Source organism: Ipomoea nil, unplaced genomic scaffold (assembly GCF_001879475.1).
Source record: "Ipomoea nil cultivar Tokyo-kokei standard unplaced genomic scaffold, Asagao_1.1 scaffold0480, whole genome shotgun sequence".
In the NCBI taxonomy this organism is placed as follows: Eukaryota; Viridiplantae; Streptophyta; class Magnoliopsida; order Solanales; family Convolvulaceae; genus Ipomoea; species Ipomoea nil.
Window position 1 is genome coordinate 918645 of NW_017616908.1, and position 26320 is coordinate 944964.

The 26320-nt window shown below is 43.1% G+C and overlaps 1 long non-coding RNA gene across 1 annotated transcript; it reads left to right on the plus strand.

The window, feature by feature from the left end:
- The first annotated feature begins 398 nt into the window (after positions 1-398).
- Positions 399-26183, plus strand: LOC109173387. Its single transcript, XR_002052892.1, has 3 exons — positions 399-409; positions 9081-9087; positions 26108-26183. It is a non-coding gene; the product is annotated as an uncharacterized LOC109173387 (long non-coding RNA).
- Positions 26184-26320: the final 137 nt, after the last annotated feature.

Consider the following 26320-nt stretch of genomic DNA (forward strand, 5'->3'; position numbering starts at 1 on the left):
CAATATATATTATATATTATTATTATTATTATTATTATTATTATTATTATTATTATTATTATTATTATTATTATATAGTAAGTATATGTATATACTTATATAATATGTTGTGTATAAGATAGTGAATTTGGCCTACGTAGAGTCTAGATTCGTTTAGCATGTGGATTAATCTAGATAGACAAATCACCACAAAATCATCTCTTTTAAATTAATATAATTATGATAATTCATCTATTAACCTCAATTAGTTATTTTCTATCAATATTAATATTGATTATTGACCAAGGATTATTTCTCATCTACCTCTCTTGGGTGTGGCCAAAATTCTTCTCAATCCTACTTCCTCTCTCTTGGCCGAAAAGTCTTCTTCTTCTAGCAAGCTGGAAAATCGATTATATGAAATTGTGGTGTGCAGTAGATTATATTGTTTTTGATGACTTCTAATTGGGTAAGATTTATGTCTACTCAAAATTCTTTTACCCCAAATCAAAACTGATTTTTCCAAAGTGTTTATGTGAAAATAATTTTCCTCAAAAAAACAATTTTGTTATTTTTGAATAATTGCTATTTGATTCACGATCTTCGTGAATATTATATTCATATGAAAATTGATTGATGATTCCGTGAAATTGAGTACATGAAATTGTATGCTTGTATATGTATCTGTCTAAATATAAGTCTATTAGCCTAACATGTTTAATTAGTACGAATATATGTTTAAATGGTGAAGTAGTGTTTGAAAACATAATTAAATATAAAGTATATGATTGTGGGCCATTGTGCACAGTAGGTACAAATGTATATAATTAACGTGTAATTGTTTGTTCTGTATATCTATTGCTATCGTGTGTGATTCAAAGTATTTTAGCTAAGCCTAATAATGATTATGCCAAAGGATTGAGTGGCTATGGATTCTGTGTATATAGCGTGTAGTGTATGTCTGTATACATGCACAGTTGCTTTAGTGTTATATAGATTGTGTATATTTGGATATATGGGGGAGTATGGTAGGTCGTATACACCTATTTTTGAGTATGGTGGAGTAAACAAATTAATTGGCATGAAAATAATATTTAATTAATTTTGGTCATGGAAGATTTGTACGTGGATTATTATTGTGAGGTTGGTCTCTCACATTTGATTATGGAACCAGTGTAGGGTTGGTCTCTCACATTTTGTTATGGATCTTGTGGGGTTGGTCTCTCACATTTGATTCTGGAATATTATTATTATACCTTGTGGGGTTGGTCTCTCACAATCGAGTTCGTTCTACCCATTGGGGTTGGTCTCTCAATGGGGGTATGCATACTTAAGGGATTGATCTCGTGCCAACTGGGTTGGTCTCTAGTTGGTTGGTTTTGGTCACCGGGGCCGAAGTAATGGTCCTTGCCTTGTATTTCTCCTCCTCATTGACTTGGTGGTAATAAATGATTAAATCCTAATGTTGAGAAAAGTGGTAAAATGTGGAAGTTGTGGAATTTTATGTGAAATTATAAATTATATTTCATGTGGTTGAACTGGTAACTGGTAATTAAATGTGAAGAAGTGGTATGAGGGAATGTTGCAAGTATAATTATGATTAAGGAGTTTATGTGGAATTATGCGCTCCAAGGTGTTATGTGTTATGTGAAAAATGTTTTACAGGGTGGAGTAAGTCTTACCAGCTGTTGTATGCTGAATTTGTTCCCCCTTTAGTTTCTTTTGCAGGTACATCTTGTATGACATTTGGAGCATGAGAGCGATTCATCTTTTAGAGCTTTGAAGTTTTATTTTGTTAGAATATTTAGAAGTTGTTTCTAGACAATTGTAATTTTACTCTTAATGAACTAGTATTAATATTGGGTAGTTTTAGTAGTGTTGTTTTAGCCTGTGCGTTTGGATGAATGTTGTTATCTAAACGTGGCGGTAGCATCCCTTTTTCCTTGTTTTGCTTAGCTTCCGCAATTAGATAATGATATTTTAATCAAATAAATGCCTTTTAATAAGTTAATTTGATTTTGGAAAATGGGGGTGTTACATAGACCCTTAATAAGACCCCTAGATCTATAAATAGGGAACTTAGGAGACACCCAGAATTCCCACCACAATAATCTCTCACCACCCAAAGAGTTCCAAGAACCCCCTTAGGAGAAATCAAGAAATCAAGAAAGCTTAAAGAAAGATCCTTCATAGCCAAGGAATTAATTAAGGCTAAGAGGTAACCCATGTCTCAACAAAACCTATTTTCATAGCTATGATTCCCCCTTAGGGTTTCCCCCATATTATTGTGAATGGCGAGATATTATGATCATTATTGATGTTTGATGTGATGATCCCATGAGGGATCTTGATAATCTTGATATTGGGAGATTCTTGATAATTATGGAGTTCTTGATGATTATATGGAGTTCTTGATGATTATGTGTTGTTCTTGATAATGGTGTGATGTTCTTGATGCTTATGTGTTATTCTTACAGAATCTTGCAATTAGAAGACGAATCGTATTCTTGTTGATATAAAAGTGATTAGAACCCTAGGTTGTATCGTATGATATTATTCTTGGATTATCGGGTGGGGAAATCGCATGTTCTGGTGTTGATTATGTTTAGAAAAGCATGATAGGTTATGTGCCGTTCGTTCCTCGTATTTGATCCGTTAATTGTCTACGTGTTGTCGTTAATTGCGTTGTAAAGTGTCTAAGCATGGTTTCGGGTTCCACAACGGCCCCCCACCCACCGGCTACCCGCTGGAAATTTGTCCCACCCGGGACCCCGGCTTCCCCGATTGATGTTCCCCGTTCCCCGTGGTGTCCCAACGGACTCCGTTTATCGTGCCTATGTCTAGTTTGATATTTCGGGTACCGTTCGTAGTTTTATGAGTCTATTATATTGCATGCTAGTTGAATTGGTATCCCGTTGACCTAGGTGGAAGGAGTATGAACCCGTTAGGACTATTCTTAGTATGTGATGGATCACGCATAGGCTTTGTTATACGTTTTATTCCCCTTCCCAATGTGTAATGTGGGTTGCACGTGCCTGCTGTGTGTTATGTGTGTGTGTTACCCCAATTCGGTTGCGATCGGATTGGTTATCCTGAGCTGCGGTTCAGAAGCTGGCTGCGGTCAGATTGATTCTCTTGGGCTGCGGTCCACCATTTGGTTGCGATCAAACGTTTCTATACGAGCTGCGGTTCGTCCTCTTTCCTGGCTGCGATCAGATGACATTCTCTTGGGCTGCGATCCACTGTTTGGTTGCGATCAAACACTATGATGAGCTGCGATTCATCGGTCGGTTGCGATCGACCCCTCCGTGTTGCGATACGGGGCAGGGTGCTGCGGGGCCGTGTCAGAGCTATATGCGCTGACCCTCATGTATGGGCCTGCGATTGGTCATGTGGCGCCAACAAAGTGTGCTATGTGTTGTGATGTAGATGAGTTGTGATTAATGAGTGCCTTGGGGGTTGTGACTATGGGGTTTATGTTGGGGACTGCTTATGTTGGGTTATGATTATTGTTTATGCTTGGCCTTATCTGCCTTATCTATCGTGAACTGCATATGCTCGTTATAACTGTTGCTTGTGCCTGGCCTTATCTGTCGAGTCATTCCCGGTTTTAAAAGCTAGAGTTCGTAGGATATATCTTCACGCTCAAAATGGTTTTCGTATATCTATATATATCTCTATATGTATTGTATCTCAACGCGTTGGAGTGGGTTACCAGCATCTCTCGCTGAACAGATATATTTGGCTTTCAGGCACAGAGGACTAGAGCACTGGAGCGCGCTAGAACTGGAGCGTAGAAGTAGATTAGTTTCCCTCTCGGCCTGCGTGCCATATTATGCATTGTATTTCGTTGGATATTAGTTAGACAGCCTGTGCACCTGGGTTCTCTAGCCCAGGTGTGGCATAGAACCCCGTCACTTATGATATACTTAGGGATGTAATGAGATATTACCTTTATTATATAAGTTTTAAATGTCTTGAAAACCTGGGGTGTTACAGTTATTATTGATGATTGATGTGATGATCCCATGGGGGATCTTGATAATCTTGATGTTGGGAGATTCTTTATAATTATGGAGTTCTTGATGATTATATGGAGTTCTTGATGATTATGTGTTGGTCTTGATAATTGTGTGATGCTCTTGATGTTTATGTGTTATTCTTACCGAATCTTGCAATTAGAAGATGAATCGTGTTCTTGTTGATATAAAAGTGATTAGAACCCTAGGTTGTATCGTATGATATTATTCTTGGATTGTCGGGTGGGGAAATCGCATGTTTGGGTGTTGATTATTTTTAGAAAAGAATGATAGGTTATGTGTCGTTCGTTTCTCGTGTTTAATCCGTTAATTGTCTACGTGTTGTCATTAATTGCGTTGTAAAGTATCTAAGCAAGGTTTCGGGTTCCACAACGGTTCCCGGGGCGTAAAAGTGATGAAAAGAGTCAGTGGGGGGTAGGGGACCCGCCACTTACCCACGGCCGTGAAACACCGCCCGGCAGCGGGTAGCCGGCGGGCGGGCAGCTGCCCGCCGGCGACCCGCTGCCCGGAACAGTAGAAACCGGCGGGCAGCCGGCCGGTTGCCCCCACCCACCAGCTACCCGCTGGAATTTATCCCAGCCGGGACCCCGACTTCCCCGTTTGATGTTCCCCCGTTCCCCGTGGTGTCCCAACAGACTCCGTTTATCGTGCCTATGTCTAGTTTGATATTTCGGGTACCGTTCGTAGGTTTATGAGTCTATTATATTGCATGCTAGATGAATTGGAATCCCGTTGACCTAGGTGGAAGAAGCATGAACCCCTTAGGACTATTCCTAGTATGTGACGGATCACGCATAGGTTTTGTTATACGCTTTCTCCCCCTTCCCAATGTGTAATGTGGGTTGCATGTGCTTGCTATGTGTTATGTGTGTGTGTTACCCCAATTCGGTTGCGATCGGATTGGTTATCCTGAGCTGCGGTTCAGAAGCTGGCTGCGGTCACATTGATACTCTTGGGCTGCGGTCCACCGTTTGGTTGCGATCAAATGTTTCTATACGAGCTGCGGTTCGTCCTCTATCCTGGCTGCGGTCAAATGACATTCTCTTGGGCTGCGGTCCACTGTTTGGTTGCGATCAAACACTATGATGAGCTGCGGTTCATCGGTCGGTTGCGATCGACCCCTCCGTGTTGCGATACGGGGCAGGGTGCTGCGGGGCCGTGTCAGAGCTATATGCGCTGACCCTCATGTATGGGCATGCGATTGGTCCTGTGGCGCCAAAAAAATGTGCTATGTGTTGTGATATGGAGGAGTTGTGGTTATGAGTGTCTTGGGGAACGTGACTATGGGATTTATGTTGGGGATCGTTTATGCTGGGTTATGATTATTGTTATGCTTTGCCTTATCTGCTTTATCTATCGTGAACTGCATATGCTTGTTATAACTGTTGTTGGTGTCTGGCCTTATCTGTCGAGTCATCCCCGGTTTTAAAACAAGAGTTCGTAGGATATATCTTCATGCTCCAAATGGTTTTTGTATATCTATATATATATCTATATGTATTGTATTTCAACGCGTTGGAGTGAGTTACCAGCATCTCTCGCTGAACAGATATATTTGGCTTTCAAGCACAGAAGATTAAGTCACTGGAGCGCGCTAGAACTTGGAGTGTAGAAATAGATAGTTTCCCTTTTGGCCTACGTGCCACGTTTACGTATTTACGCTTTGAGGATATTAGTTAGTTAGCCTGTGCACTTGGGTTCTCTAGCCCAGGTGTGGCATAGCACCCCGAACGCTTGTATTTATATCTTGGGATTTAATAAGATTCTACCTTTATTATAAGTTTTAAATGTCTTGAAAATCTGGGGTGTTGCAGTTGATATCAGAGCCTAAGTTTGACCCTAGGAAGAGACTCTTAAGACCGGACTTTAGGACATTAGGCTTGAACTCTTGGTACTTAGGGACATAGGCCTTAGGAACCTTAGGACGCGCGGTGAGATTGTGAAACCTACACATCACCTCCCCTCACTTCATCCCTCTCTAATAATAAGAAACTCTCATTCACTTATTACATCACGGTGAAAACACAAAATAATATCAACCTTTAACCACCAGGATGGCATCCAAGAAGAAACAGACAGGAACACCGAGGCGCCCTACTCAGGAATTCCTGACTCAGAATCTACAACGCCTGGCCCAAATTGCCCAGGCACTAAGAACTGTCACCTCCCGACCTCTACCAACGAACGAGAACTCGGAAATCCACCACCAAGTCTCGGCACACCAACCACCCACCTTCCCGGGAAACGAAGACCCCTCGGCCCTCGAAGGATGGATTGAGACCTTCGACAAGGTATTCAGGGCAACCCAATGCCCCGAACACCACCAAGTCAGGATAGCCTCCTTCTACTTCAGACACGAGGCCGACATCTGGTGGGCCCGTGAGGGACCTACGTACGAACGAGACCCCGGATTCAACTGGGAAGGCCTAAAAACACGGTTACGAGAACAGTTCTACCCCAACCACCTGAAAGCCGCCACATGTGAGGAATTCCTCCATCTAAGACAAGGGGCAGCCCCAGTCTCAGAATACTACCAACGATTCTGCCGGCCGGCTCGCCTCACCCCCGAACTAGTATCCACCAAGGGGATCAAAGTCAGGAAATTCTTAGCAGGCCTTAACCCCGAACACCAGAGGGCCTTAGCCGCCCAAGAACCAAAGACCCTCGGAGAGGCCTATGCCAAGGCATGTCAACTACAACAGGTAACGAACCCGCCCCAAGGGACGCAACTGGGGTATAAAAGGAAGCCCGAAAGAAGTCATCCAATTCCCACCAGAGAGCCTTAGAACCCCAAAACCACCTCACTTGACCAGGCGATCACGCCGACTACCCAGGGAAGGATCCTTACCCTAAGCAAGGCCAGGATCGGTGATAGCAACATAGTCTCCGGAACCTTCCTAGTGCACGCCACCCCAGCCACCATACTATTTGACTCGGGGGCTACCAACTCATTTATAGCAACCGAGTTCGCCGCCCAGCTCGGCCTTAACGCCAGCACCAAGGTCCGACTCTAAGTCAAGGTGGCCTCGGGCGAGATCATAAAATGTGATCGCATGTACGAGCATGTAATGATCACCATTCAAGGAGTGGAATTTCCCAACAACCTAATCCAGTTCCAACTGGATGGGATGCAAGTAATATTGGGCATGGACTGGCTAGGGAAATTCCAAGCACAAATCCTGTGTGGAGAGCAGAAAGTGGTCCTACGAGGACCAAACGGTAAGAGGGTGTTGTACCGCGGTACCCGCCAGGATCCGGGGATCAAGCTTGTAAACATGATGAAAATTAAGAAGTATCTGGGCCAAGGAAACGAGGCCTTCTTATGCTCAGTCAAAGACCTCGACGCCAAATTACTCGAACCACACGCCATCCCAGTGGTAAACGAGTTCACCGACGTCTTCCCAGACGAAATCCCCGGGGCACCCCCGGCCAGAGAGGTCGAGTTCACCATAGACCAAATACCGGGCGCCGCCCCAATCTCTAAACCGCCCTACAGACTAGCACCAAGGGAAATGAAGGAATTGAAAACGCAACTCCAAGAACTGCTAGATAAGGGTTATATCCGACCCAGCACCTCCCCATGGGGAGCACCGGTACTATTCGTTAAGAAAAAGGATGGGAGCATGCGCCTGTGCATCGACTACAGGGAACTCAACCAAGTTACAATAAAGAATAGGTACCCCCTTCCCCGGATAGATGACTTATTCGACCAACTTAAAGGGGCAGGGGTTTTCTCAAAGATCGACCTAAGATCCGAGTATCATCAAATCCAAGTGGCCAAACCAGACATCCAGAAAACAGCCTTCCGGACACGTTACGGCCACTACGAGTTTACCGTAATGCCCTTCGGCCTCACTAACGCGCCCGCCATATTCATAGACCTCATGAATCGAGTATTCCGACCTCACCTGGATGACTTCGTCATTGTGTTCATTGACGGCATCCTAGTCTACTCCCGAAACAAAGAAGAACATGAGAAGCACCTTCGCATATCACTACAAACCCTCAGAGAAAACCAACTTTACGCTAAATTCTCCAAGTGCGAATTCTGGCAAGACAGCGTAGCCTTCTTAGGCCACGTGATAACCAAAGAGGGGACTAGGGTGGACCCCGCTAAGATTCGCGCCGTTAGGGAATGGACCATGCCGAGCTCACTCTCGGAAGTCCGAAGCTTCCTGGGCCTGGCTGGTTACTACAGGAGGTTTGTACCCGACTTCACCAAGATAGCCCAACCCCTCATTAAGCTCATGAAATAGGAAACCCCCTTCCGATGGGACAACGACTGCATCTCAGCCTTCCAAGAATTAAAGGACAAACTAACCACGGCACCCGTGCTAGCCATCCCCTCCGGGAAGGAAGGATTCGAGGTCTACAACGACGCATCCAAGAAAGGGTTGGGATGCGTGCTGATGTAAAAGGGCAAGGTAATAGCATACGCATCCAGACAACTCAAAACCCACGAAGAGAATTACCCCATCCATGACCTCGAACTAGCCGCTATCGTATTCGCACTGAAAATCTGGAGACACTACCTGTATGGGGTACAATGCAAAATCTACACCGACCATAAAAGCCTAAAGTAAATCTTCACCCAGAAGGACCTAAACATGAGACAACGAAGGTGGCTAGAACTCATAAAAGACTACGACCTAGACATCCAATACCACGAGGGAAAAGCCAACTTCGTGGCGGACGCCCTAAGCCGAAAAACGAACCATTCCCTCAACACCACGTGGGTCCTACCGGACCAACTGTACAGGGACTTCGAAAAGCTACACTTAGAAATAATAGAGCAAGGGCAAACTCGCCCCAATGCCTACCTACTCAACACGCAAGCCATACCCACCCTCTTCGAGGAAATCAAGACAGGGCAACAACAGGACCCGAAACTAAATAGAATTCACCGCGACCTAACCCAAGGGAAGGAAGGCCCCTTCGAAGCACACCCGGACGGCAGCCTCCGTTACAAAGGAAGGTGGTGTGTGCCCTCAACGCACCCTCACTTGAAACAACGGGTCTTAGAGGAAGGGCACAACTCCCCATACTCAGTTCACCCAGGAGGCGACAAGTTATACCAAGATGTAAGGAGATCGTTTTGGTGGCCAAACATGAAGAAGGAAATCGCAGATTTCGTGGCCAAATGCGTAAATTGCCAAAGGGTAAAGGCCGAACGATGCAAGCCCAAGGGGCTCGTGCAACCCCTTGAAATACCACAAGGAAAATGGGATTCCATATCCATGGACTTCGTCGGAGGGTTACCCCCAACAAGAACCGGCAAGGACAAAATCTGGGTCATAGTGGATCGGCTGACCAAAACAGCATGATTCATTGCCATGAAGGAATCATGGACAATGACGCAACTAGCCCAAGCCTAAATAAACCGGGTAGTAAAATATCACGGAGTCCCCCGAAACATTGTGTCCGATAGAGATTCCAGGTTCCTCTCGCAATTCTGGAAATCGCTGCAATCGGCGTTGGGGACGCAACTAAAACTAAGCACAGTCTTCCACCCCACCACAGACGGCCAAACCGAGAGAACCATCCAGACTCTCGAGGACATGCTAAGAGCCTGCACGCTAGACTTCCGAGGGACATGGGAAGAACACCTAGACCTCATCGAGTTCTCCTACAACAACAGCTACCACGCGAGCATTCGCATGGCACCCTACGAAGCACTATACGGTCAGAAGTGTAGAACCCCCTTATGTTGGGAAGAAATGGTCAACCCGGTAACGCTGGGCCCCCAATACCTACATGACACCATAGCTAAGGTCAAACACATCCAGTAAAGGATGAAGGCCGCCCAAGACCGCCAGAAGTCTTACGCCGACCTAAAGAGGAAACAAGCCGAATTCAACCTCGGGGACAAGGTCTGGCTGAGGATCTCGCCCACACGAGGAGTAATGAGGTTCGGGAGAAAAGGGAAACTCAGCCCTCGATTCATCGGCCCTTACGAAATCATAGAGAGAATCGGGGACTTGGCTTACCGCCTCGCCTTACCCATCGAACTAGAACGAGTACACAACAAGTTCCACGTATCTCAGCTAAAGAAATACATACATGATCCAAGCCACGTACTCCAACCCGAGGTCGTAGACCTCGACGAGTCACTAGTATACGAAGAGAAACCCGTAAGAATCCTGGACACCAAGACAAGAAACACTCGGAACCGAGCCATAGAAATGGTGAAAGTCCTCTGGACCAACCACGGGACCGAGGAAGCAACATGGGAACTTAAGGACACCATGAAGGAGCGGTATCCCGAGCTTTTCAGACCAGGTAACTAAGAGAAAACCTTTCACCAAGGGCCAAGCTTCGGGGACGAAGCTTCCTGTTAAGGGGGGGGGGGAGTGTAACACCCCGTGTTACGAGTCCTAAAACCAATTAATTATTTTAACCATCTACCCAAAAAGAAAGGAAATAAATCACAATGATTAATTAGCATTAAGCCCACCATGGTCCACGGGCCCCCCATCTCTAAGCCCAATCCCTAATCCTAGGAGAATTAGACCCCATAGCATATAAATAGGGAATTTAGAAGGCATCTAGAATCCCCACCACAATAATCTCTCACCACCCAAAGAGTTCCAAGAATCCCCTTAGGAGAAATCAAGAAATCAAGAGAGCTTAAAGAAAGATCCTTCATAGCCAAGGAATTAATTAAGGCGAAGAGGTAACCCATGTCTCAACAAAACCTATTTTCATAGTTATGATTCCCCATTAGGGTTTCCCCATATTATTGTGTATTAATGATTGATGATGGTTATTATTGATGATTGATGTGATGATCCCATGGGGGATCTTGATAATCTTGATGTTGGGAGATTCTTGATAATTATGGAGTTATTGATGATTATATGGAGTTCTTGATGATTATGTGTTGTTCCTGATAATTGTGTGATGCTCTTGATGTTTATGTGTTATTCTTACCGAATCTTGCAATTAGAAGACGAATCGTGTTCTTGTTGATATAAAAGTGATTAGAACCCTAGGTTGTATCGTATGATATTATTCTTGGATTCTCGGGTGGGGAAATCGCATGTTTGGGTGTTGATTATGTTTAGAAAAGCATGATAGGTTATGTGCCGTTCGTTTCTCGTGTTTGATCCGTTAATTGTCTACGTGTTGTCGTTAATTGCGTTGTAAAGTGTCTAAGCATGGTTTCGGGTTCCACAACGGTTCCTGGGGCGTAAAAGTGATGAAAAGAGTCAGTGGGGGGTAGGTGGGGAGTAGGGGACCCGCCACCTACCCACGGCCGTGAAACACCGCCCGGCAGCGGGTAGCCGGCGGGCGGGCTGCTGCCCGCCGGCGACCCGCTGCCCGGAACAATAGAAATCTGCGGGCAGCCGGCGGGTGGCCCCCCACCCACCGGCTACCCGCTGGAATTTATCCCACCCGGGACCCCGGCTTCCCCGTTTGATGTTCCCCCGTTCCCCGTGGTGTCCCAACGGACTCCTTTTATCGTGCCTTTGTCTAGTTTGATATTTCGGGTACCGTTCGTAGGTTTATGAGTCTATTATATTGTATGCTAGTTGAATTGGTATCCCGTTGACCTAGGTGGAAGAAGCATGAACCCCTTAGGACTATTCCTAGTATGTGATGGATCACGCATAGGTTTTGTTATACGCTTTCTCCCCCTTCCCAATGTGTAATGTGGGTTGCATGTGCTTGCTATGTGTTATGTATGTGTGTTACCCCAATTCGGTTGCGATCGGATTGGTTATCCTGAGCTGCGGTCAGATTGATACTCTTGGGCTGCGGTCCACCGTTTGGTTGCGATTAAATGTTTCTATACGAGCTGCGGTTCGTCCTCTTTCCTGGCTGCGGTTAGATGACATTCTCTTGGGTTGCGGTCCACTGTTTGGTTGCGATCAAACACTGACGAGCTGCTTTTCATCGGTCGGTTGCGATCGACCCCTCCGTGTTGCGATACGGGGCAGGGTGCTGCGGGGCCGTGACAGAGCTATATGCGCTGACCCTCATGTATGGGCATGCGATTGGTCATGTGGCGCCAACAAAGTGTGCTATGTGTTGTGATTTGGAGGAGTTGTGGTTATGAGTGTCTTGGGGAACGTTGACTATGGGATTTATGTTGGGGATCGTTTATGCTGGGTTATGATTATTTTTATGCTTTGCCTTATCTGCTTTATCTATCGTGAACTGCATATGCATTTTATAACTATTGTTGGTGTCTGGCCTTATCTGTCGAGTCATCCCCAGTTTTAAAACTCGAGTTCGTAGGATATATCTTCATGCTCTAAATAGTTTTTTTTAAATCTATATATATCTCTATATGTATTGTATTTCAACGCGTTGGAGTGGGTTACCAGCATCTCTCGCTGAACATATATATTTGGCTTTCAGGCACAGAAGAATAAGTCACTAGAGCGCGCTAGAACTTGGAGTGTAGAAATAGATAGTTTCCCTTTTGTCCTGCGTGCCACGTTTACGTATTTACGCTTTGAGGATATTAGTTAGTTAGCCTGTGCACTTGGGTTCTCTAGCCCAGGTGTGGCATAGCACCCCGAACGCTTGTATTTATATCTTGGGATTAATAAGATTCTACCTTTATTATAAGTTTTAAATGTCTTGAAAATCTGGGGTGTGGCAAGGAGTGTCCAAATGAGGTTATTCCAGTGGATATGGTTCGAAAAAGTCAAGGGCTAAAACTTTGGTGAAGGAAAGAAAGGAAAATTCGCAACAATGCAAGCCACAACATGCGTTGTTGGGAAGGCCGAAAGTACAACGAATTTCACAACGCACGTTGTGAGATTAGTTGTGATGCCAGCGCGGAAAATTTAGAATTTCAGTCTATTTAAAGACTTGTAAGGGGATCACTTATGTAACACCCCGTGTTACGGCCCCAAAATTAAAATTAATTTAATTATCACCCACCCCAAAAGGGGAATTAAAATCCATTAATTAGTTAAAAAGGGGTCCACTATGGGTCATGGGCCCTTATCCCTAAAACCAATCCCCTAGTCCCATAAGAAATAGAATTAACAAACCCATACCACTTAGACCCTAATTAGGACTCTTAGGTATATAAATAGGGACATAGGAGGCACCTAGATCTTAAACCACAATAATCTCTCACCATACAAGAAGTTCCAAGAATCCCCTTAGGAGAAATCAAGAAAGAAGAAAGCTTAAAGAAAGACCGTTCATAGCCAAGGAAATTAATTAAGGCTAAGAGGTAACCCATCTCCTTCCTTGGCCTCCCTCTATATTCTTGTGTCTTGATGAATTCTTTTATGATAATTGTGTTATGTTCTTGATGATTTGTGCTTTCTTGATAATCTTGGTGATCTTAATGTCGAAAAGAAGTTCTTGATTTTGGTATGATGATTATTAACGAATCTTAATATTTCTTGATGATAAAGATAAAATATGATCTTGATGATTTGGGTGGGATTAGAGCCCTAGGTTGGATTGGGAATTTGTATTGTAATGTTCTTGATTTATAATTGGGTGGGAATTCATATGTTCGGGTGTTGCTTGTATTTAGAAGTCGTGATAGGATGAGCTATATGTGATTCTTGCTTTTGATCCGTTATTTGACTACATGGTGTCGTTAATTGCGTTTAAAAGTGTTTAAGCACGGTTCCGGGTTCCACAAGGGATCCCGGGACGAAATATTGATGAATGAGTCAGTGGGGGTAGGTGAGGGTAGGGGTACCCGCCACCTACCCGCTGCCCGAAGATCACCGCTGGGCAGCGGGCAGGCGCCGGGCAAGCGTCCGCCCGCCGGCAACCCCCTGCCGGGCAGTGATCTCCAGCGGGCAGCCGGCGGGTGATCCCTCACCCACCGGCTACCCGCTGGTTCGTGACCCACTACGGGTCCCCAGGTCCCCGGCTTCCCCGTTTGATGTCCCCCATTCCCCGTGGCTTCCCAACGGACCCCATTTATCGTGCCTGAGTCTAGTTTGATGTTTCGGGTACCGTTCGTAGGATAATTGAATCTTAGGAATTGCATGCTAGTTGAATTGGTAGCCCGTTGACCTGGGTGGAAGTCGTATGAACCCCTTAGGACGATTCTTAGTATGTGAATGATCACACGTAAGTTTAATTATATGTCTCCCCTTCCTAATGTGCTATTATGTGCTCTAATGTGTTATGTGATGCATGATCCCCCAATTTGGTTGCGATCAAGTTGGCTATACGGGCAGTTGGATGGGTTGAGAACCATACAAGTTGTTAACCAGGCCGGTTGCTATTGGTCAGGTATATAAATATTATATAGGGTTGAGGTCCACTGTTGATTACTTATGAGCTGCGGTTCATTCTCCTGGCTGCGGTCAGTGATTCACTTCTTGAGCTGCGGTCCACATGGGCCTCGATGCTATGACCCACCGGACCTGAACGCGCCAGGACGATGTGTAGGACGAATAAGCCGAGGAAGGCTGTAGTCCACCGATCCGAGTAATCGGGGCGGTGTGTAGGGCTACGGTTGGCTGCGACTTACCGAGCGATGGGACGACGGTGTATAGGGCCATAGTCTCCGAGGATCTTCGCCCACCAACTGAATATAGCTCCGCGGTGTGTCGGGCTTGATTCGCTACGGTCCACCGGCGTACCCATCGACGGTGTGTAGGGTCGTAAGTCCCCCCTTGAAAAGGGGATTGCGGTCCACCGACTGGGTGCGTCAGCGGTATGTAGGATCGTGGTCGGACGTTGAGTTCGTCAACGGTTCTCAAAGGGTTGGTTGCGATCAACTCCCCTCGTACCGCGGTACCGAGGTAGGGTGCTGCGGGGCCATGTTAATGCTATATGCATTGACCCTCATGTTCAGGGCATGCGATTGGTCCTGTAGCGCCATCAACGATTATGTGCTATGAATGATGAATGAATGATGATGTGATGGAATTGGAAGGTGAACTGTGACCTTGGATGAGTACTCCTTATGATGTTATCTCTACTCGCCTATTACTGTTTGATTGCTTATCCCTACTTGTTGAGTCTCTTCCCAGATTTAAAAGCTAGAGTCTCCTAAGTATATATCTCTTGCTTCAAAATGGTTTTCCTATATCTATATCTATATTTATATTTATATTGTATTTCAACGCGTTGGAGTGGGTTACCAGCATCTCTCGCTGAACAGATATATTTGAATTTCAGGCACAGACGAGTAGACACTAGAGCGCGCTAGAGATTTGGAGCGTAGAAGTAGCTAGTTTCCCTTTCGGCATGCGTGCCATACTTATGTATTGACATCGTTGAGGATTTTAGATAGTTCGCCTGTGCGCCTGAGTTCTCTAGCTCAGGTGTGGCATAACACCTCATACTCTTATGTTATTGATGGATAATTTTTATTTATAATGTCCTCGCAAGTGCACGAGTCAATTGTAGTAGTAGCGTGCAATAGCAATGGTCGAACCCAAAAGAAATTGTATGATGCAATTCAACAACTAAATTTAAGAAATAATTAAATGAAATGATCTAAAGTACGCAAAGGGGATTGATACGATGCAATTAAAACAATGCAATTTTAAATGCTCAGAATGAACATCAACTATGAAGACCCATGCAATTACTAAAATAATTAAGCCAAAAAATTAATAGAAGATAAGCAATAAAATTACTAGGCACCAGTTGATGAAATAAAAATCAGAATATAAAAGGCAAGGAACTTTGAATAAAATGCAAATCTCAACAAGATTGAACTCAGTATAAAATCAAATGATAGAACTTAATTCGTTGGCAACGTTAACTCAAACTATTGCAAAATACTTCATAGTTAAATCATTATGTTCATAGAACAAACTAATTAGCAAAGCATTATTAGAATTAAAATTGAGTTTAACCAAGTTCTCAGACTTAATTCATAATAAGCTAACATTAATTCATAAGCACCTTCTAACCAATAATTAAAAATACAGTAACCAAACTTAGAAATAGGGAATTAAAGAATTGAAATAGAGATCACTGTGAGTTGAAGAGAAGCAAAACAAAACCAGTAAAACAATGCTTAAAAATTGACAATTAAGGCAAAACTAAAAGGTAATGTAAATAAGAATTGCAACAGTGCTGGTGAATTAGAAATTGATGGATAAAAACTCACAGCTCATGAAATATAAAACAAACAACCAAGCTTTGTGAATAAATGAATTAAAGAAAAGCAAGAAATTGAATTACAATTACTATGCGGACACTGCAAGTGAAACCTGGAAAGTAATTATTCCGCACGCTACCACCGAAACCGCCGAACGGAAACAACTTCCACAGCCGATCGGAAATCCAGAAATTTCCAAATTGATTTCTTCTGGTGAAGGGATGAGTGATGGTGATGATGAAGAAGACCACCAATTCTCAATTTGGCCTCCCTTTTTATACATCTCAGCCCCGGAAATCTTTTGGTGTCAACTCTGCCAGGGACCGTGAATCAAGGACAACCATTGAAGACTCTTTCACTCGTTCCAGGATTTGGCTATTCAATTGGCCTCCATGAAGACCGACTTCGTCAATGATCCATGCTGACCGGAGCTTCGCTAGCTAACGCCCGAAAGACCTGTGCCTCTCCCTCTCGTTCGTTGTTCTTACGCAAAAATCTGGAGCGGCGCTTGCTTTATTTGGGATGGGAACAACTAAACTAACATATATAATAATAATAATAATAATAATAATAATAATAATAATAATAATAATAATAATAATAAACAACAAAGTCTAACTTTTATTCTACAAAACTCATTAATAAGAATAAAAATATGCAAAATGTACTAAATATTAACAAATTAATTATAACAGAGTATTAAAAATAATAATACAAAAAATACTTATCAATTATATTTCGGGATTTAAATGAGGATTTATCTTTATTATATAAGTTCTAAAAGTTCAAAAATTTTGGGGTGTTACAACTTAGGAAAACCTTTTTCCCATTCCTTAACTCTCATATTCAGCTTTCTTATGTTAGGATAGATTAGGGTTTATCTTGTCCTTTCTTTCTCTTAGATTAGATTTACGTTTCACTCCTAGAATTCATAGTTCAACATTGCTATTGGATTACAAGCATCTTAGATTGAAGATTTGGGTAACATTTCTACTCCTTTCTTTGATTTCATATCTAATTTGTTCTTTTTCATCTTATAAATGATGATAAATTGTTAGACATCTAGGATTTGGATTGAGATTGGATTATGTTTGTGTTCTTATGCTTTGAATATGTGAATGATGAGATTAGTTGTATGTATTGGCCTTGTATGCCTTTGTTGTAAAGGAGTGCATATTGATCTCTTTCCATTGAGAGCTCCAATGGTTAGATGAGTGTGAGAGTGGGAGTTTAGCAAGAGATTGCAGTCTCCTTAGTCTTGCACTTGCAATACCCTTCCTACGATCCGAGAGGGCGAGCTTAGGGGAGGAGGCGGTAGACCGCCTGCCAAATGTTTGACAGAATGCCTCGCCCGACGTAGGAAACGATGGACTAGGTCCTATGCGTCCTTGTGATGGTGCCTTAGGTCTCTCTAGGTTAACCAAGCCATATAACCACTCTTGTCTACTAAAGGTCAATCAATGCACAAACCAAAATCAGAATTCCATCCAAATCCCCGTTTTACATTCCTGTTTAGTTTCCCTTTTGTTTTCTTTCTTTTATTTGTTTTGTTTTGCTCACACACACACACAACCTCACAAGCTCTCACCTAGCACCTAGCTAATCTTGTTGACACATTGTGACAACTAGTCTGTCTTGCAGTTCACTTGCTTCGAACTAGCCATCCTTGAGTTCGACACTCGGGGGTTTCACAACCTTCGTTTACACCTCACACACCACTTCATTCCATCTCGCACAATAAATCACAACCACATCAAAATGGCGCCGTTTTCGGGGATGACAATAGGTGTCAAGTGAAGTGTGCTTATAATGATAATCTAGGAATGTGTTGATATAGATACTAGGTTGCCCATCCCAATTATTTTCGTTGTTGTTTTTTCTTTCTTTTTTTTTTTGGGGTACATATTTTGTTTTCTACTTGTTTAGAAAAGGTGAGCGAATATGATACTTCCAATTGTTATCTCACCTTGCAACTAGGTATACATGTTTGGTGAAATCTTTTGTGCAGGAAAACAAAAAAATAAAATAAAAAATATAGCAAATGAGCTCACCAACACGTAAGGATTCCTACCCTTACGAATGTCCACCCACTAAATGAGCTTCATTGAGCCAATTCCAACCTCACACATGTGAACAATACCTTCATTACATGCCTTATGCATACCATTACCCATCACATTACCATACACCATTTCCATTTCAGCATTCACAACCACCATACCGGTTTAATGAAAATCAATTCACTTATCCACATGAACCCCAACATGTTTACCCACCTCAAATACCCACCCAATGGTATGAACCACCTCAAGGAAACCCACCACACTTTCCTAATGAGCTTGAGGACCTTGAGAGGAGATGGAAAGAGATTATACATGAAGAAACAAAGCAATTTCTACATCTCAAGACCGAAATCAAAAATGAACTAGGAGAAGAGTTAGCCAAATTAAAGAATGCTATGTTGCAAACATTGCAACAATTTGAGAACACTCTTCGCCTCTTGATGGAAAAGCTCACCGTAAGCATGGAGATAGAGGCCCAAGTGAATGCTATAAGGAGTACCAAATTAGAGAGGGCCGAAGACAATCTCTTGCTTGATGATTCTCCCGTGCTTCAAGAGATTCCACTCCACGAAAGGACACAATCACAAGGAGTGGAAGAAACTAGTAAAGAGGACGACGACATCGAGGTAGTGTGGGAAGACAAGGAACCAAACGATGCCAATACATGCGGTAACTTTCTTAACCCTTCTTGTGTCATTGAATGCGAAATCTAGGTGATGAATGTTGCATTGGTTCTATTTGTGCCCCGTGTAAGGATGACCCCCGTAATGATTTTATTGATCCTCTTTGTGATGTCTATATTGATGATTTGGGGAGAGATACACCGATTCTATGGGTTCAATAGGAGATTGTGACAACATATCTTTCCATTCCTGGAGTGAATATTATGATTGTGAAAGCTTTGATTGGGGTGAGGAGAGTTTTGATTGTGGAGTTGAGGGTAGCATGATCGAAATGGATGTAGAAAAGGCAAAAATTGGTGGTGCGATTAGAAAACAAAGTGTGGAAACAAATTGATGGTGATTGTTGACATAGGTGATGGAAGGATATCACCTAATAAGGGGGGACAAGTAGAAAATATATCGGAAGAAGGGCACTATATTCTCAAGGGAGTGGACTTAATTTCTCATGCATTTCCCTATCCATTTTTACATGACTATGTGCTCCTTATTCTTGCATAAAACTTTGAGAATGCTCACCATCTTGCAGCATTTCTCAAGTCTAAGGTGAATGGGACAGATGGTTCGGTTCCCCTTCATGTGTGTTTCGACGTGTAACCCACATTTTCGTCTAGCCAAAAACGGTAAATGTGGCGCTTCTTGGGAGGAAACCCAAGTAATAAGTGTTTTACTTTCAATTTGAATTTTCCTTTATGTTTGTAGTTGCTTTGTATGATTTTTTGGGAGCTAACTTTTTAGGTTAAACGCTAAGGAAGCATCAAATGAGCCGAAAACAAAGTCCGAGGAAAAAGGGAAAACACAACGCACACAATAACGAGTGTTGTGGCCAGCGTTGTGACACTAACCGAAAGATCAACGAAGACAGTGGAGAATCACAACACCACGTTGTGGTCCATGTTGCGAAGCAGGAGAAAAAAACAAGAGGGAATTCCAGAAAGTTCAACATGCGTAGCAACGCACGTCGTAACTTGCGTTGTGATGCAGGCCGAAGACTCAACGCACCCTTCAACGCAGTAGCAACGCACGTGGTAAAGAGGAAGAAAGAGGAAAATTCTAGTAAGTTCAATGAGACTCACAACGCACATTGTGAGCCTCGTTGCGAAATAATTCGAGAGCCCAACGCAAATCGCAACGCGCGTTTCTACGTGCATTGCGACGTCAGAATTCAGGATTCCGCAATTAAAACCCTCCCTAAACCCTCGTTCTTCCATTCTATTCTCTTAACTCACACAAGAAACCTCTCCAAACACAAGGTAACCTCTAACCTTGCTACTTTCTTCCTTCTTTGAAGAGTTTTCAAGAGTGATGTGCACCTAATTGTGCACATTTTTAGTATTGATTTATCTATAATTATTAGGTTTAAGGTCATGATTGTGATAATTTAATTGCATAATCCTTTATTTTATTATTTAGTTGTGGTTCACACTCGTTTTGAATGTTTTACGGTGTTTGTTAGTGTTTTTGAACCATTGTAGGTCAATTCTATGTGCAAGGGAACTTTTAGAGCGAGTTTGGAACCAAAATGGACGAGTTTGGAGCGCATAAGACTCGACGCGTCGAAATCAAACAGAATGTTCGATTTGCAAAATAACATCACTCGACGCGTCGAATGACGCTGTGCGAAAATTGCAAAACAATAAAGGGGCGGCAACAATACATCTTGAGGGCTAAAATTAAATGGGCTACATTATTCCCCAAATTCCAACTTCCAAGTGGCGCAAATAATTTCTTAAAGAAAAGGATCGGAGGGCAATATTCCAAAGTCAAAGACGGCAGTTTCTAAATTTAATAGGAGAATTACGATTTTGTCCCGATTTGACTCCCGTTATAAAATCCTACATTTCTCTAACCCTAATTCAGAATTCAGGATCTTTAGAGACAAGACAGGGAGAAATCAAGAGCCACAAGTTGTCTTGGGAAGCAAGAAAAAGACTAGGGAGATTCGAGAGAATCGTCTGGTTCATTCTTGTACTCTATTGATAATTTGTATTTTCTTTATTAATATTTGCTATGTATAATTTAGCCATGCTTGGCTAAATCTTTAGAGATTCTTGGGTAAAAGTTTTTATGAACCTATGTGCCTGAGCTCTTAGATTCTTTAATATATTATTATTTGGGTTTAATGCTTGTGTTGCAATTCTGATTTTATTGTTTGATGCTTGTAATTAGTGGCCACAGTTACTTGTTTCGTTTGCTATCTTTGTGTCACAACGAGAGTTGGGCATAATTTAGGGCACACACAATTGCACCTAATTGTTGCACCTTGAGAAAGTGTAATTTTGTTAGGGAGTTTAATTCTTGATTATTGTGCATCGAGAGATAGTGGTAGTTAGGAATTTATGATGCTTGATCTTGTTTTATTGGGTGTTTAAGCCACGACAGTGGAAATTCACTAGTGTTAATGACTACGAGAGTAGCTCTATACCACCTTGCATCCTCACACTTGTTAAACCCAGATTTTAATATTTTCCTTATGATTTGGCACTAGGTGATGATTAAATACTTGAATCCCATGAATCTCATCTTCTCTCTAATTGTTTTCAAAATCCTGAATCTCTGCTTTATTTTATTTATTTTATGCAAATCAATCATCTAAATAATTGTTAGGATTAGCTCTAATGAATAAATTAGTAACTAGTGCTTGATACAACCACTTCCTTGTGGATCGATAACTCGTACTTCGAGTATTATTTGTTTGCAAATATACTACGCATCAAATTGGCGTCGTTGCCGGGGAAGTAGCGTTCAGTATTAACATTATTGAAATCTTTATTCTAGGAGACTAGTCCATTTTTATTTTTTATTTTATTTTATTTTGCTAACACATAACAAGTTCATTGTTTTGAGTGTGATTTAGTTTATGGATGGATATGAATTTCAAGGAACCATGCCACCATTCTACCCTCCTTCTCAGGGTTATGAGATGAGTTGGAATATGAATCAAGAATATGGAGGAATGGAACAACAATTCCCTTTCTCAAATTTCACCAACTCAAGTCAAGAATATTTTCAAGATAGCTCATCTCATGCATCCATATCACAACCCCAATGGTGTTCCTTTTGTGGTGGGAATCACGTGGTGGAGAATCGCTACATATTCCACGACATACTCCACCCCACCAACAATGTTCCTCAACAACCTACTTAAGAATTTTGTGCCAACATGAGTCAAGCTACTAACCAAGGAGGCACATCACCGACTTCACAACTGTTAAGGAAAGAAATCACAGAAATCACAAGAAATCACAGAAATCACAGAAATCACATATTTCTTCTAGCAAATATTTTCTCTTGTAATCTTGGTTTCATTATTATTATTCTTATTGATTCTATTTCCTTTCTCTGTACCATATAGTTTGTATATATAGGGGTGTACATCTTTTGTAATGAACAACAGAGAATAATAGACAGTTCATACATTTCTTTACATGGTATCATTGCCAGGTTCTTGACCTACGCCCTCCCCTTGCATTGTTCCTGCCGTGTGCCGCTGCCGCCATGACAGACACGGAGGTCGTCGACGTTGACAAGAGGGACGCTAGCAATAACGATGACGATGTCACGATGGTACGTCGTCATCGTATCTCTCCATACGATCTTTCTCCCAGCGATAACCCGGGTATTCTTCTAACCCAAGTTGTTTTGAAAGGAGATAATTACGATGAGTGGTCTAAATCTATGAGACTTGCTCTTCGTGCCCGAAAAAAGTTCGGATTCGTTGACGGATCTATACCCTTACCTGTACCGACTTCTGATGATGTGGATGATTGGTGGACGAACCATTCATTGTTGGTATCCTGGATACGTAACACGATTGAACCAACGTTGCGTTCCACGATCTCTCATGTTGAACTTGCATCTACTCTTTGGGATGATTTGAAGGCCCGTTTCTCTGTAATTAATGGGCCACAAGTTCAACAACTTAAGCGCGAGTTGACGGAGGTCAAACAGAGCGGTCTCACCATAATGGCCTACTATGGTAAAATGAAGAAATTGTGGGACAATCTTGTTGATGTGGATCGTTATACTACTTGTGTGTGCCAAAAATGCACTTGCCCAATTGACGCTGCTTTAGACAAAAAACGTGAAGAAGAGCGTGTTCATCAATTTTTGATGGGCCTAGACGAAGGGGAGTATGGTTCTATTCGCTCACATCTCCTGTTGCTTGAACCCCTACCTACTGTGAGTCGGGTTTATAATATCTTGGTCCAGGAAGAGACGACTCGTGTCACGGTCCGTGGTACTAAAGAAGGCACTAGTGATGCTGCGGTCTTTGCAACTATCAAGGAGATTACATGCACCAACTGCAAGAAGCCCGGCCATACTATTGACACATGTTTTATGCTGATAGGCTATCCGGAAGGATGGTCTGGTGGTCGAAACGGAGGACGTGGTGGCTGTGGAGGAGGCCGTGGCAGCAACCGCGGCGGTGGGAGAGCCGGCAGGAATGACGGTCGCGGTATATCCGGACAGCATCCCGGTGGACAGGTGACAGCACATGCCGCAACCGCCAACGCATCATTCACTGCTTTTCCGGACTTCGACAATCTTATTCCTGAGCAATGGAATGCAGTTCGTCATGCCTTGTCTTTGTCTCCAACAAGGTCAACTTTGAACGAATCGTTGTCAGGTATTCCTTTACCTCGCTGGATTATTGATACAGGGGCATCAAATCACATGACAGGGAATATTAATTTATTGAGTAATATTCAACAAACAGACCCTTGTACCATTGGTTTTCCAGATGGAAGTGGGTTATATCAGTCAAATCAGGAACGGTCTGTTTGACGGACAATTTGATTTTGATGAATGTTTTATTTGTTCATGTTTTAAGTTGCAATTTGATATCTGTTTCCCAACTGACGAAGGACTCGAAATGTGAAGCACGTTTTACAGATAAATCTTGTGTATTACAGGACCTAAAGACAGCGATTGGTGTGGGTGAATATAGAGAAGGGCTTTACTACTTCAAACAAGATGGAAAACAAAAAGCATTTAATGCAGTTAAAGAGCATAGTTTTGATTTATGGCATAAACGTCTTGGACACCCCTCATCTCGTGTTTTGTCTTTTGTCCCTTTAGTATGCTCTAAAGAACAGTTGTTTAGCTAATAATTGTTGTGAGATTTGTGTACGTGCTAAACAATCACGTGCTAGCTTTCCTATTAGCATTTATAATTATAGTGGCATTTTTGACATGGTGCATTGTGATTTATGGGGGCCGTATAAAACACCAAGTCTAAATGAGTCTACATTTTTTTTGACAATCGTCGATGATCATTCTCGCGGAGTTTGGGTATATTTATTGCAGTCAAAACGCAATGTGGTCCCTATTTTCCAACAATTTTGTGCTATGGTGACCCGTCAATTTGAAAAATATGTCAAGTGTGTTCGGAGTGATAATGGGACAGAGTTTGAAGGGTTGAAAGAATACTTCCGTACACACGGCATCATATATGAAACATTTTGTGTTTCCACGCCTCAACAAAATGGAAGGGTTGAACGAAAACATCGTCACATCCTCAATGTGGCGCGGGCACTCCGATTTCAGGCTTCTCTAACTATAAAGTTCTGGGGCGAGTGTGTTCAAACAGCGGCATATCTCATCAACCGGACTCCTTCTTCTTTACTAGGGGGGGTTGCTCCGTTTGATAAAATTTATGGACGGGCTCCACCTTTATCTCACATTCGTGTTTTTGGTTGTAGATGTTTTGTGCATAATCAGAAGCGACATGGAGACAAATTTGCTGAACGGAGTATTCCTGGTATATTTCTTGGCTATCCTCCTAGCCAGAAAGGGTGGCGTGTTTATTGTCCAGACACAGGGAAAATTATTGTTTCACGAGATGTTATTTTCTCGGAGAATGTGTTCCCCTTTTCGTAGGAAATAAACGCAGACTCGGAGTCGCCACCTCCTAGCCAGGAAAACCTCATCCCCGAAGAGGAGGAGGAGTGCGAGGATAGTGTTCAGCCTATCCCCGGTGCCAGGACACCCGCCGAACTAGCCACCCAAACCAACGACCTGCCCGTGGGCGGTATTACTACCGGCAGAGACGAGGTGGCAGTCTCGGAGGTGGGCGGAACTACTGCCGGCAGAGATGGGATGGCAACCCCGGAGGTTCCAGTCCCTGTTCTAGTTGATCCGAGCCTTGATCAAGTTGCTGACCCCGATGCACAGGGTCGAGGACGGCGAACGCGTACTCCTAGTGTTCGCCTTGCAGATTATGTAACATACACAGTCATTGGAGCGCCCGGCACGTTGTGCAAGTATCCCATCACTACCTATATTGGGTATGACAAGTTTTCCTTGACTCATAAATGTTATCTTGCTTCTCTTGATACCGAAGTAGAGCCCAGAAATTTTCGTCAAGCAATTCAGTGTGAACCATGAAGGAAGGCTATGCGTGCGGAAATTGATGCTTTGGAGAAGAATGACACATGGACACTTGTACCTGCTCCTAGACACAAGAAGCCACTTGGGAGTAAGTGGGTCTACAAAATAAAAAGAAGATCTGATGGGAGCATTGAGCGCTACAAGGCACGACTGGTGATATTCGGCAATCATCAGGTTGAGGGTCTTGACTACAATGAGACCTTTGTCCCGGTAGTAAAGTTAACGACTGTTCGCACTCTTTTAGTTGTGGCTGCAACGGGTTCATGGGAGCTACATCAAAGGGACGTACATAATGCGTTCCTTCATGGTGACTTAGATGAAGAAGTTTACATGAGGCTTCCACCGGGGTTCGCACCGTCACAGTCCAACGTGGTGTGCAAACTCAAGTAGTACTCCTATGGAACCCAATCATCAACTTGCTTTATCTGAAGCCCCACTTCTCGATGATCCCGAACCATACCGTCGCCTAGTGGGGCGCCTAGTTTATTTGTCAATCACCCGGCCAGAGTTAGCCTATGCTGTCCATACTCTGGCTCAATTCATGAAGGATCCCCGTGATGATCATTGGAAAGCAGCGCTTGGAGTAGTACGCTATCTAAAAGGAAGTCCCAGTCAAGGTATTTTTCTATCCGCTAAAAATACTCTGCAATTAACTGGCTGGTGCGATTCCGATTGGGCAGCTTGCCCTTTGACTTGACGATCGTTGACCGGATGGTTCGTTCAGCTAGGCGACTCTCCCATCTCTTGGAAAACAAAGAAACAAACCACAGTTGCACGCTCCTCAGCCGAAGCTAAATACCGAGCTTTGGCCACAGTGACATGTGAATTGAAGGGGTTAAAAGGTCTTCTTCGTTCTCTCGGGATACACCATACGACTCCTATGCAGATTCGTTGTGACAGTACCGCTGCTCTTCACATTGCAGCGAATCCAGTCTTCCATGAACGAACAAAGCACATCGAGGTTGATTGTCACTTTGTTCGTGATGAGCTATTACAAGGTGTGATACAAACGGAGCATGTGTCTACGACACAACAATTGGTTGATATTCATACAAAGGCGTTGGGCAAGACACGCATGGAGTCTCTTATTCCAAAGTTGGGCATCTCTCTGTT